A 12,332-nucleotide genomic window follows, 5' to 3' on the forward strand; every position below is an offset into this window, starting at 1 on the left:
TGAAGTGCTGGCGTTGAGGTGCAAGAATGTGAGAAGAGTGATCCACTGAGTCTCGATATAGAACATTATCAATCCAGCACTAATCACCCGTCTGAATCCCCCCACAGCACTCACACACTCATCCCCTCTTCCCTCTTACCCTCTGCTATCTGATGGACACACACTCAACCACCCACCCACCCTCTCGCGCACATCTCCCCGCTGATATCTTGCTGAAGTGATTGACAACTCAACCCCGAGCAGACCTCCAACCTTAACCTGACCTTAAACCTCACCTCACTCCCTCATTCGCCCAAACTGTCATCACCTGAAACCAATCACATTAGTGCTCACATTCTTTAAAAAGGAAAGTTAATTTCTGGGAAATAAACACGCTCAAACCCCCCCGCGCCCAACACAATACCCCTCCTTTCTTCCATCTTAGGATGCCAATCAATATACCCGCACGCGTACTGTATATGCCACACGTACGACGGGATCCACAATGGCAGCAGGACTCAAATCCAACGAGGTAGCGCTGCACAGGTGGGGCTCAGCACTGCGTGTGCGTGAGTGTTGCCAAGGGAACCGACCAAGCAGCAGTGTTCCTTGTAACAAGCAGTAAACAGCACCATCACCGTCATTTTATAGAGATTATGCGAGCATATGGACACGTGCGTGACTGTCTCTGGGATCAAATGTAAGAAAACACCGCAGCTGAATAGTGAAATGCAACGAAAGTGTGGGTTCCTGTGACTAATTATAACCATAACACATAGGAAGGTGATAGTTACTGTTACATTGGATGCATTTGTTTATTATGTAATCCCATTTTTGCGTTATTAATAGGCTGTTTAATGCTACGAGCGCGTTTGCAACTGACTGTTTAGGTTTTATGTGCAACGGAGACTAACGCAAATCACTCATTTAACATTATTTTTGCTTCAAAAGTAAGAATTTAAAATAACAATATATATATATATATTTTATTTTATTTTTTTTAAAAAAAAGAAAAAAAGAAAAGAAAAACTGTCCCGGCAGTGTAGCCCATCCCCTCTGAATCGACCAGTGGTTCCATCCACCTGAAGATGTCTGAGACAATTCTCATTACCAGCGGTAGAAGCGCAGCACTTGGAAAGGGTGAATCAATCAGAGAGGGAGATAGAAAAAGAGAGAAAGGGGGGGAGAGAGAGAAGAAACAGTGAGGGAGACGGAGGAGAGAGAGAGAGAGAGGAGAGCGAGAGGAGGGAGAGAAGACAGCGTCGGCTGCTCTGCAGTGGAATACGCTGTTATTTGAGGGAAGGTGAGAGCTCTCGGAGTACCGACACGCGCGCTTTGAGCGAAGATGTGTTTCAGGACTTGATGGTAGCATAATAAAATAAAGGTAAGTGTCTCGATGACATTCAGAGTCCGGGTGCAGTTTCGTGACATTCTGGTGTTTGTCTGGTGTGTCCGCTTGTGTGTGCGCGCGCGCGAGAGAGAGTGTGGCGGACAGTTAAGTGCATTTCACGCGCTACAAACTACTAATATGTTGGAAATCATATCATGACCGGATGTGATTTGGGAACTGTCCTCGTTTGGAATCCGAGAGAGGCCTCTAAAGGTGGCTGATATCCAGGAATTACGCGTGACAACAAGACAGACGTGTGTGACAGGGAATCGATTCAATTCTATTGATTTGCATGATTGGATTTGGTCCGTATGCGCAGTTCAAACTTTGCACCAGCTCATTGGGATGTGTTTCTTGTTTCTGTTTGTGTTCTGTGTGCTTTTTCAGCACAAGTTAATCTAACCTTGGCGATAAGAGGAGCATCCACTGTAGCACAAGCTGTTGACAGGGCTTAATATATGATCCGTTTAACGCGCAGCTTTCACTCAAATATACTCAATTAAACCCCCCCCTAATCGGACCAGTTTACAATGTTAATGTGTGTGTGTTGGGCTTCAGTTACCCTCGCTGGCCCCTGTTGATGACCCCAGATTTGGAGGAAAATGCGCAGGCACCTTGCGGCTTACGCGCGGTGGGTTAAGCTCTGAGTCAGAGCCTGGGGCCCCTCCGGCTGAGAACAAGGAGCAGATAGATTAGGACTGATGAATGAAGATCTACTGCCTCTATCTGCAACACAATGATATGGTTATGAGGGGATTTAAATGCTAATGTGCAGTGTTTGAGAGAAATCCGAACCGACTGGGACTAGCGGGAGGAGATTGCTGGCAATGTGTGTGCTGTGGACCAGCTGGATGATCTCCTGAGTTTTATGACAGACAGAATAGGTTATTAATGGGGTGTAGGAAGGTGAACTGGGGCACTGGGGCAGGATTAGACAAGAAAAAGGTTGGAAGGATCTGCGTGTGTCTGTAGTTATGCTTGGGAAGGGGAAGGGGGTGTTGTTGCACCGAGAAGCCCCTCCAACAGTGTACGTTTTAGCAGATTTGCATGCCTGGAAGGAAGAAAATGAAGCCGAATTTCAGGGAGGTTCAGAAGAAGTGTGTGTGTGTTTTTAACTGGAAGATGGCTTGTGTCAGTATGGATTTCCTCCCATCCGCTCATACTGCTAAAGCAGGACTGTTTGCTGCTTGCATTTTACACCCCACAATTCAAAGCTCTTTACAGTACCTATAAATTTCTACATCACTGTAGCTAAAACAGTCGAGCAAATGACCACGGCATATACCATTTATGGGCCCTCATTCCGCTGCACATCCTTTCTATTGGATCCAAAATAAGCCTAGAGACGTAAAACTTTAAGAGGATGGTAAGTTTTTATGTTGCTCGTAAAAGCATGTATTTCATCCGATCATATTGGTTTATGGTCAATAGTGAGGAAGCGAGGCTTCTTTCTTAGCTGATCGTGAACTGTATTTACAACAGCACCAGTAACTGCAAGGTTCGGGCTTCACGAGAAGCTTGTCACATGATATCGCATTTAAAGCCAAGGTGCTCCAGCTCGGGGCAGCGCTTCAAAATATCAAGACATCTCACTACCGCAAAAGCCAGGCCGGAATGTCACCGGAATTTGTTCATCTTGAACTTTGCTGCTACCCTCCTCCCACCAACCCCACAAACCGAAGCGTTACCTCACTTACTAAAAGACAGCCACATATGAGAATGTGACCACTCAAACAAGACAGCAGTCTATTTAGCTTCTGTGATGTGGTTTTTATGGACGGAGGGACGTGATTTCTTGTGATCCTTGGGATTTTAATTTTAAATAAAATCAAGAAGACCCTGTACTGAATGAGTAAAGACCTTGAAATAGGGGGAATCTAATGCACAACTTACAGTAGGTCAGATCTCTATGAAGTCCTGAAGGTGCAAAGTCATGACACCTCTTGACCTAATATGCATGTTATTAAAATTGAACAATGTCACGATTCACATGCAAAGGTTAACACAGATTAGTTAAATGGGATGCAGGTGGAATGTTTTATTCATCCGATTTCCTCTTCATGGACTCTGTTCATGTAACGGGAACATTTAGACACTGGTAGCTCCAAGGTCTAAATTGTCGGCAACCAAAGGAAGGACATTTGGCAGATTTTCTTTTTAATTCTAAAATGTGTGAAAGGTGGAAAAATAAATAAAATAAAACATAGCAGTCAACACTTTCCCGAAGGATATTCTGAACCTCTTCTACAGCCTGACCACTTAAAAAAAAGAAACGGCATGTGGGTCATCTTGCAAATTTCAACTGTCACCTGATAAATTGAACACACAGACACACACATCCCACTGACTCCTTCCTGTGTCACAAATGAAGCACCGGCTGAGCAATTTCAGTCATTTGAGGAATCAGGCCAAGCTGCTCTTTAATTTCCTAGGCACACCGCTTATGCATGGCCGACGAGCTTGATGAAAACAAGCAAGCAGGTTAACAGGGACATGGTAAATTACACCTGCACACCTGGCCTAGAGGGAAGGTGTGACTTTGAGATAATGCTCAGCCCCCCACTGCTCTAACGTTGTCGGAATAGTGGAGTCATTGCGGATTATTTCCAGAGGAGATATAGAAAAGTCGAAGCAAATCCTCCAAAAACAAACACCCTAGGTGGCAAAGGGCACGAGAGGAGTCCAGCATATAAATGATTGCCCCCTAAAATATTGTCCCAATGATTTGTGCATCTCCCAAATGAAGCCAGGGTGCTTTTAATCTGGTTAAAGTGTAGTTTGCCTTTCTTTGTCCCCTTACTGTAAAAGGACAATGGACTGCATTAATTCGCTGTTACATTAGAATGCAAAGGGAGTAACTGTTGCCCTAAATATGGTGTCTGCCTGAGTTTGTGCATACCTGTGTGTTTATGCACACGCGCTCATTTCTGTGACAAAGAGCCAGAGCCCGATAGAGATTATAGATGACACTTAAACTGTTCTAATCAGGGCAAGCTGGCCGCTGATCTCTTCATAGAGCGCCGGTGTCACTGATTGATGGCTGCAAGACTTGCTGATGTACACGGGTTGAAGGGTGAAGGGAGAGTCAGTGATCAGCCAAGAGAGGCAGAGAATTGTGGGAGGAACCTCCGGCGTTCAGCTCAAAATGCAGCACGACGAGGGATCCATCTGAGACGCTGGGATCGTATCGCACACGGTCGCCACGTGCTCACGCCACGCCTGGATATCCGAGATTCTGTTTTTGTGCATGATGTGGCACAATTTGAATCCCCGTAACCAGGGGGCAGCGAGTGCATGAGCACTGACCCGTGCAGAGCAGAAATGCTAAGCTCCCTATGATGGCGCGGTGGGTATAATTAGCCATGATTGGTTTGATTGAGTCTTCTGTCCAGGCCTGGGTGTTGGCCCTTTGGGGAACATGATGATTGTCCAGACATTAATTATTGAATAATAGTTGGAAGATTGGCAATGGTTAATGACACAAAATGAAAGCTATAATCCATTGAATTGACATAATTAGAAATGGTGAGATTTCCCCTGAGGAGTATATTCTCATCATGACCTAAAGTGAAGAGCGACGCCTGAAAAAATGAACTAAGGCGATTCCTTCCCCCTCCTACCTCATGAGTTCGTGAAGGCACATTGGGAGAGCTGCCCGGAGGTGCTCAAAAATCCGATCATCTCCTGGCTGAAAGCGGCTGTTTCTTCCTCGTGTCGCCGTGAGTGGCAGTCGGGATGCAGTTTCGGTTTGTGCTGTCTGAAATGAGCTCGCCAGAGAGAGCGGTCAGCTCTGAGTGTCTGATATTGAGTTTGGCAAATAGAAGAGATATTATCTTCTCCTGGTTAGATTAAGTATTAGTAAATGTGATTGGGTAATGAAGGCGGTCAGGCCTCAATGACCACCCTGCTTTACAGCTACTGCCGGCTTGGCTGCATCTATGCACAGAGTCTTGAGGGAGTTTGTTTCGGGTCAGTGGTGGCATAAGAGTTCAATACAGCATTGCAGAGTCGGGCTGAGGCCTCCTCTGTCTGCCTCGCTGGCTGGCTGTGCTGGCCGGAGGCACAACAGTTGTGGCATACTGATGCTGATGCTGATGACAGTATAAATATTGATGATGGAGATGGCAAGAAACAGAAGCAAGAAATTATAATCCTGATGACCAAAGTGTGATGCTAAATGTTTTCTCTCTCTCTCGCTCTTTTTTTTCTCTTCCTCCCGCTGTTGTTTCTACATGTGATTCAAGCCTGACACAGACAGGTTTGGTTTCCACGGCGCTCTGAGAGATCACAATGAGACGCCTGGAGAGAAGCGTGGGCACGCTGTCGCACAAGATGACACGTAATCCAAACGTCCTTTTTGTAGCTGGTTGGAGGTTGTCGTATTTTCAGGGGCAGCGACGGGGGCTGCGCCGATGTCACCGTGAGATGGCGGCTCCCGAGGTGGGGGTGGGCGATAAGACATGCCAGCAGCCGTCCCTGGAGGCCGTTAAGGGCCCCAGAGGAGGCAGTTAGCAAAGCTACGCGCCATCGCCGTGATAAATCGCAGATTCTGCTGTATGGTTAGGACGATTACTCTCGGTGCCATCACGTGAACCTGTGCACGTCTTCACTGTTTGTTTTCCAAGTCCCCGGACTCCCCGCGATATATGTAGAGTGTTGACTCAGTTGTACTGGTTTATTTATATATTGTGCCCCTCTTGCATATTTCTCTTGTGGTAGCTTTCAGATTGGGTGGTGGAGCGGCGAGGTGTTCAGGCTCAAATTTCTCTATCAGACTCAAAACAGTTGATATGGTAAGCCACTTCCCATACTAAACCCTCAGTGAGGCTTAGTTTGAACTTTTCTGTTAGAATAGAGACTTAAAGAGTTAGAACATCCCAGACCAATCTATCGATATTGCTTTGGTGTGAGCTGCTATGTACTTTTGGAGATATTATGTCTGCCCTCTCATGAATACCAAAAAACTAGACCTTACTTGCCTTGTGGTGCTCAAAGTGCAAAAGTGGGGTAGTTGAGAAACATGAAGAATCTTAGTTTTCCCGATGAGGCACAGAAACAACTTGTTGAACTTGATATAGTTATCTCTAAAGTGACAGTGGGGTGGCTGTAGCTCAGGTGGTAGAGCAGGTCATCTACTGATCGGAAGGTTGGTGGTTCGATTCCTGGCTTCCCCTAGTCTGCATGCCAAATATCCTTGGGCAAGATACTAACCCCAAATTGCTCTCCGATGCATCCATCGGAGTATGAATGTGTGTGAATGTTATCTAGAAAGCACTTAGAAAGATGTGCTTGTGCGAATGGGTCTGAATGCACAAGTTGTGTAAAGCGCTTTGAGTGCTCAGATGAGTAGAAAAGCGCTATATAAGAACCAGTCCATTTACCAAAGACCAAAATAACCAAGAGTTCTATCTAAAGAAATATACCGAAGGCGACCTGATAGGAATAAACCAAAATACATCAACTTACCTGCCTAGCATGGGGGAAACATGTCAAAAGAAACAGCATCCCACCACTACAAACCCCTTTAGTCTGTCAAGCAAACCGCATAGCAAAAGCTACAGGTGGAAACACGTGTGGCAGGTTGGAATAGGAGGAAGATGAATAAATCTCTGCCCACGATGGCACGAGACTGTCCTCAGCCCGGAGCCAATCATCTGCAAGCTGAAAGATGGCACATCAATCACGGCCAAGTACCTGCACATTTCAGTTATCATATATCGACACACTAAACCACACGAAGCAAACGTCCCACGAGGAGAAGGAAAAACAGATCCGTTACACTCATGACAAAATACCAGTGAAGTCGTAAAAGTCTCTTTCCAGAAATCATGATAGATTTATCAAAAATATACTAATTTTTTAAAAAATCCACAAACCTTGCTGCGATCAGTTTCACCTTAGGAGCTATTTTCTTTCTACTGTCTACATCGGCCAATCCAGAAAACATGCAGTTAGCTAATATGAATGCTTAGCTGAAGGTGCTGCAGTCATGGGTATTCACCTGTCTTTGCAGGTAGATAAAGACCTAAAAATAAAACTGTGTCAAATACTAAATCATTTGGATATCCTTTTTTTGAGTATTTAATTCTGAATTTTCAGATTTGGTTATTTATTTTTTTTATAAAATGTTGACTGTATACTCAGCTTGTTTGACTGACCTCCCTCACACTCCCAGTAGTGAGCATCACACTTCAGATGACCTCACTGCTGCTAACTTAGCGACTTTGCTGGGAGATTAAGCGACTTTTCACACCCCTGTAGAGGATTTTTTATTTAAGGCATTGCAAAAAAAGAAAAGAAATCTCTGGTCAGCATCACGACGACTTCTCCTGGCACAGGAACAGAGGTCTCCCTCTCTCTGCTGTCTTCACTGGATGAGTAGAGCTTCTAAGAGTGACAGAGCAGTGATGCATAGTGCGAGAGGGAAAAAAAAGTAAGAAAATAGTTAATAAATAAAACTGCTCACATCAAAGTTCGTGGGCTTTTAGAGTACCCGGGTCATGAATTCTGGCGTTGCTGTTGAGTTTGGATTTTTGAGTACCACAAGGCGAGCGCCGTTTAGTTCTAATACATCCAAGAGAAGCCAGGCATCTGAACAGCTGATAGCTTTAAAAGCAGGGCACTCAAACTAGATTAATTTAGGTGGATGAACAACACTACAGGCTAGAGGACGGGCATGTATTTTTGATTTTGGAGTGAACTGTTCCTTTAATGGTTGTATTTTTCCTCTCAGCTGTGGGTTTGCAGTGACCTGACCGATCAAACAAATCCGAAGATAAAATAGTTGTTTTTTTTCCCAGTTATCACGCAGTTATTTCTCCTCTTAGAGGCGTAGTCATTTAGAGTTTTTGTTTGGCCAAAATCCGATTCGATCCAGGGACTGTTCCACGGTTCCACACTGCAGGGTTTAGCGAATTGACACCCCGCTTTGGGAGCTGCAGAGCAGGGCCGCGGACGCCCCTAGCCCCCGCCAATGTGACGGAGAGACGCAAGATGGTGAGTGGTTACTATGGCAGGTTACTATGGCAACCTCAGGTCTCTGTGAGAGCTTCCATTTCGCACAGCGTGGGAGAGAGTAAGAGAGAGAGAGGGGGAATGAGACAGAGAGGGAGAGAGATGGGCTGGAGAGAAGAACCTGCAGAGGAAGAAGGGTGGAGAAATCAGCAGAGGAGGTGAGGTGTGGAAATAAACATGCCTTAGGTGTAGAGAGAGGAAAGCGGGGCGAGGAGACGAGCACAAAGGAGGGGGAGAGAGAGAGAGAAGAGGAGTGTGAAGGGGGAAAAGTGATGGAGAGGTGTAAGTGATGGGGTGAGACCGAGGTGTGAGAGGAGCCGATCGGAGGGCAGCGAAGACGATCACGTGGCGCTTTAGAGCAGATCCGCACTGCATCCACACGCAGGCCGGAACATTTCAACGGCGTTTTGTAATCTTTCTGGTGCTGCACACTATTTATCGCTCCTTCTATCTCCATTTCTTCTCCCTCACCTCTCTGATTCAGTTGGCACGGCGCTCAGCGGCGAGAGACATTGTGTCAGTCTTGGTGACTAGTCTCCATGGAGACGTCCATCAGTCAGTCCGTGTCAGTGTTTTGTGGGCAAAGCCTTATCGTGTTTGTCAGTGTGAGTGTTTATCTGTCTGTGTATTAGTCAGCGCGTCACTCATAGAGAAGGCTGGGGCGAGGCCTGAACGGATGGGGGGCCGAGAGCGTGTTGCTTATCACTCACTCACGAACGCACACGCCGTCGGTTTGTTTGGGGAAAAAGACGAAGGTTTACGCGTAAAAGCGCGAGGATTCGCCGGAGACGTTCACACAGATGCACACCAAATAAACGTGTACCCACCTCTGCTCCACATGTTGCACGACACTTAGCAAATACTCATTCTCCCTTTTTCCACCCGTGTTGTCCGAGTTAAACCTTGTTCCAGTGTAAAATCTGGCATCACATGTTGCAGAGAACTCCTTTGGTTAAATAATTCACTTTGTTCTGTATGTTGTTAACGTGCAAAACACCAGCAATATGACAGCATCAGTGCTGAAAACGTCCCATTTTATAACTAATCTAATTTATTTTTCTTTATAGCGAGCAGACAGTTGAGTGGTGTGTTGCAGTCATGTAGCAGAAAATGTTTTTCAAACAGAACATATGCAGTCGTAGCATTCTCCTTTGCTTTAAAGAATAGCACTTCACTTGCACAGGCAGTTAATATCTTAATCGTTTTTATTTTAAACTGTTGCTGTTCTCATTATTTCTCAGGCATTTGCTCATTCTTATTCTACACTATGTAGCTGGAAGAGAGTCCACAACTCCATTTGTGAAATCATGTATCGATGACCTTCACTTTGACCTTGAGTAGTAAAGGAAGACTTGTAATGACATTACTTGTTCTAATTAGAAACAAATGTTTTTCTGATTAAAGGTGCTCAGTCGGAGCGGCTAGCTTGGAGTGTGTGTGTGTGTGTGTAAATGATGTAAGTGTGTGGGGGACTCGACTTAATGTTACATATAAAAAAAAAAGCTCTTGTTAACTTCAAAGTGGGGCTGTTGCACAGCATTGTTGAATCGCAGTGACTCCTCACTCCAATTAGAGATGCAGCGAGCTTTGTCCTGATACATGGATGTGCATCAAACCAGGCTCCAGCCATTACATTTATACGCAGCAAACAGTGCACACTCTGGGGCTTTGCCACTACCTAAATAGTGCAAACCATTAAGCTCCCTTAGCAGTGCTGAAGTGTATTTTGCCCTTTAGCATATGATTCTCAAAGTGCAGCCCTTGCTATCATAATTTTTTCATAAGAATGAAAAAAAATTAGAGGTCTTTGGCACAAATTCACCCACTTCCAAGATGCACTGAGGAGAGAATAAAGTCAGAAGAGAGAAAAACTCCAGCAGCACTCACTTGACTGACATATTTTGGCTTGTGGCTTTTTGTCGGGGTCAAAATGGAAACATATCAACTTTTTAAATAAAATAAGTATAGGTACCAAAAATACAAAACTGTGTGCTCACCTGGTGTTGACGTCCAAAGACATTATGGAGCAAAATTTAAACGTCATTCCACCCATGTTTCTTCTTGGACACTCCCCTTTGTCTGTGATTGGCCTGAAATCACTTGACCATATCAGCCCATCCTTGTAGATGTTTAACTTTCAGATATCTTTGTGAATGTAGATGACTGGTTGTTTTTTCCGACTTTGTACCCGTCCTATGTAAAATGTTGTCTATAACATCTTAAATAAGATTGGTTGTGATGATGTGCTCTGATAAGGCAAAAAGTCAAACATGTTGGTCGAGTAATTGAAATCTAGCTGGAGTTTTGACCTCTTAAGGCCTCTGCACACAGGCCTAGCTACTGGTCGGTGATCACCTGGCAACCACAAGTCGCTATAACAGCTGACTGGATGGCGACTGGTCGAGGTCAGTAGATGAAATCGATTTCAAAGAGAGTGCAGAACCAAAAACCTCCATGTGATGGCTTTGGTAGCCAGCAAGTCACTGTGGTTTGTATCAAAGATGCCAACTTATCTGCAAACGCTTGCCAACTACTCACCAGGCAGTAGTGAAAGGGCAACGCAAACGGGAAAGTGAAAAATGTCAAAGTAAAACTTGTGACTTACTGCTGCAACCAGTACATTTTAAAAAGTCCCATTTTCGCTTTGAAGGCAAACCAGCTTTATTTCTGATTTGCCTTCCACTTTCCACAGTTTCACCACATTTTAACTGGGGTAGTCTGCTAATTCTCCAGAGGACTGGTAATGAACTAATCATTTGATTCAGGTGTGTTGACCCAGGGTGAGATCTAAAACCTGCAGGACGCCAGCACTCGAGGCTTGGAGTTGCCCACCCCTGCACTAGACTTTAGGTCTGCATGACCGAATCTTTAGCAACTCATTTCACCTACCAGCAACTTCCAACAACCACTGACTAACCAGTTTTCCCTGCAAACAGTGGTTGCCTCGGGGTTGTAAAGTCATCTCTACGCCTAATAGGACTGAGGCCTAAGATAACAATGCAATCATGTTATCACATAGTTCATGTCATACCATGATATTGCAGCCCAGCAGGAAACTAACAGAGTATGTCTGTAATTTTAGTTCCCCTGTTTTAGTCATCGAAGGAGGTTAAATCTTCCTAACATTGACAGATACTGTCAATATTAAAAAACAGCCACCTTGGATATGGTTGAAAAACTCTAAACCAGTATGAAAATGATTATTAACAACATAAAGCACTGTGCTGAGCAGACATGGTACACACTCTAACTGAAAGTGTTTTCACTGATGTGTCCATTTCCCCATGCAGTCCTCAATCATACGCAGGCTCTAAACTGGCTATTTGAGAACCACTGCTTTAACATGCCCAGGGGAAACTGTATTTGAAATGACCACGAAACAAAACAAAAAAAACAAATTAATTAATTAACACAACTTTACCAGTATCACAGAAATAAGTTGCCTTCTGTGTAGTCAGATTTTAATCAGCAAAACAGTAGTGTGTGACCTTTTCTGTCATTGATGGGAATGGGAGCTGAGAACCATTTCCAAATTATCCCATCTATCGGAATTGAACGCCTCCAAGCTTATTACCTGCTGTTATCAATTCTGGCATGTTTTTGTCGTTATACAACAATGACGTCAAACTAATAGTCGAGCTTTTACACACCTGAGTCATATACAGGCCTGTTTTTTTCCCACACTGTGTTCAGACTCTAAATAATAAGCAGCTGCACTGATACTGGAAATCTGTGAAGGCAATATTTTTTTAAAAGAAAATGATCAAGGATCAAACCTATCAGCAGAACTGTTATAGCTAATATCCCCAAAGATCTCTATATATTTTAATCTACACGTTCTGTTCAACAGAAGACTGCCTGCAAGCATGTCCAGCTCCGTTGTTTTTAAAGACTTCACTGTACTAAGAGTACTTTTGCATGATTCACAGTTCAGAATGATCATGATTTA

General features: G+C 44.4%; 1 protein-coding gene across 3 annotated transcripts in view; it reads left to right on the forward strand.

The window, feature by feature from the left end:
* The window catches only part of lrrc4ba (leucine rich repeat containing 4Ba), a 57,280-nt gene that overhangs the window by 916 nt on the left and 44,032 nt on the right, over nucleotides 1-12,332 (forward strand). The window contains exon 1 of one of the 3 annotated variants that reach the window (XM_085156935.1): nucleotides 1,021-1,363. The exons of 1 other annotated variant lie outside the window; for it this stretch is intronic. The gene's annotated coding sequence lies outside the window, so the exon portion shown is untranslated. Of the gene's footprint in view, nucleotides 1-1,020; nucleotides 1,364-7,469; nucleotides 8,542-12,332 lie in introns of those variants that run through there. One more of the 3 variants, XM_085156936.1, reaches the window with a different exon arrangement.

Source organism: Neolamprologus multifasciatus, chromosome 4 (genome assembly GCF_963576455.1).
Source record: "Neolamprologus multifasciatus chromosome 4, fNeoMul1.2, whole genome shotgun sequence".
Classification (NCBI taxonomy): Eukaryota; Metazoa; Chordata; class Actinopteri; order Cichliformes; family Cichlidae; genus Neolamprologus; species Neolamprologus multifasciatus.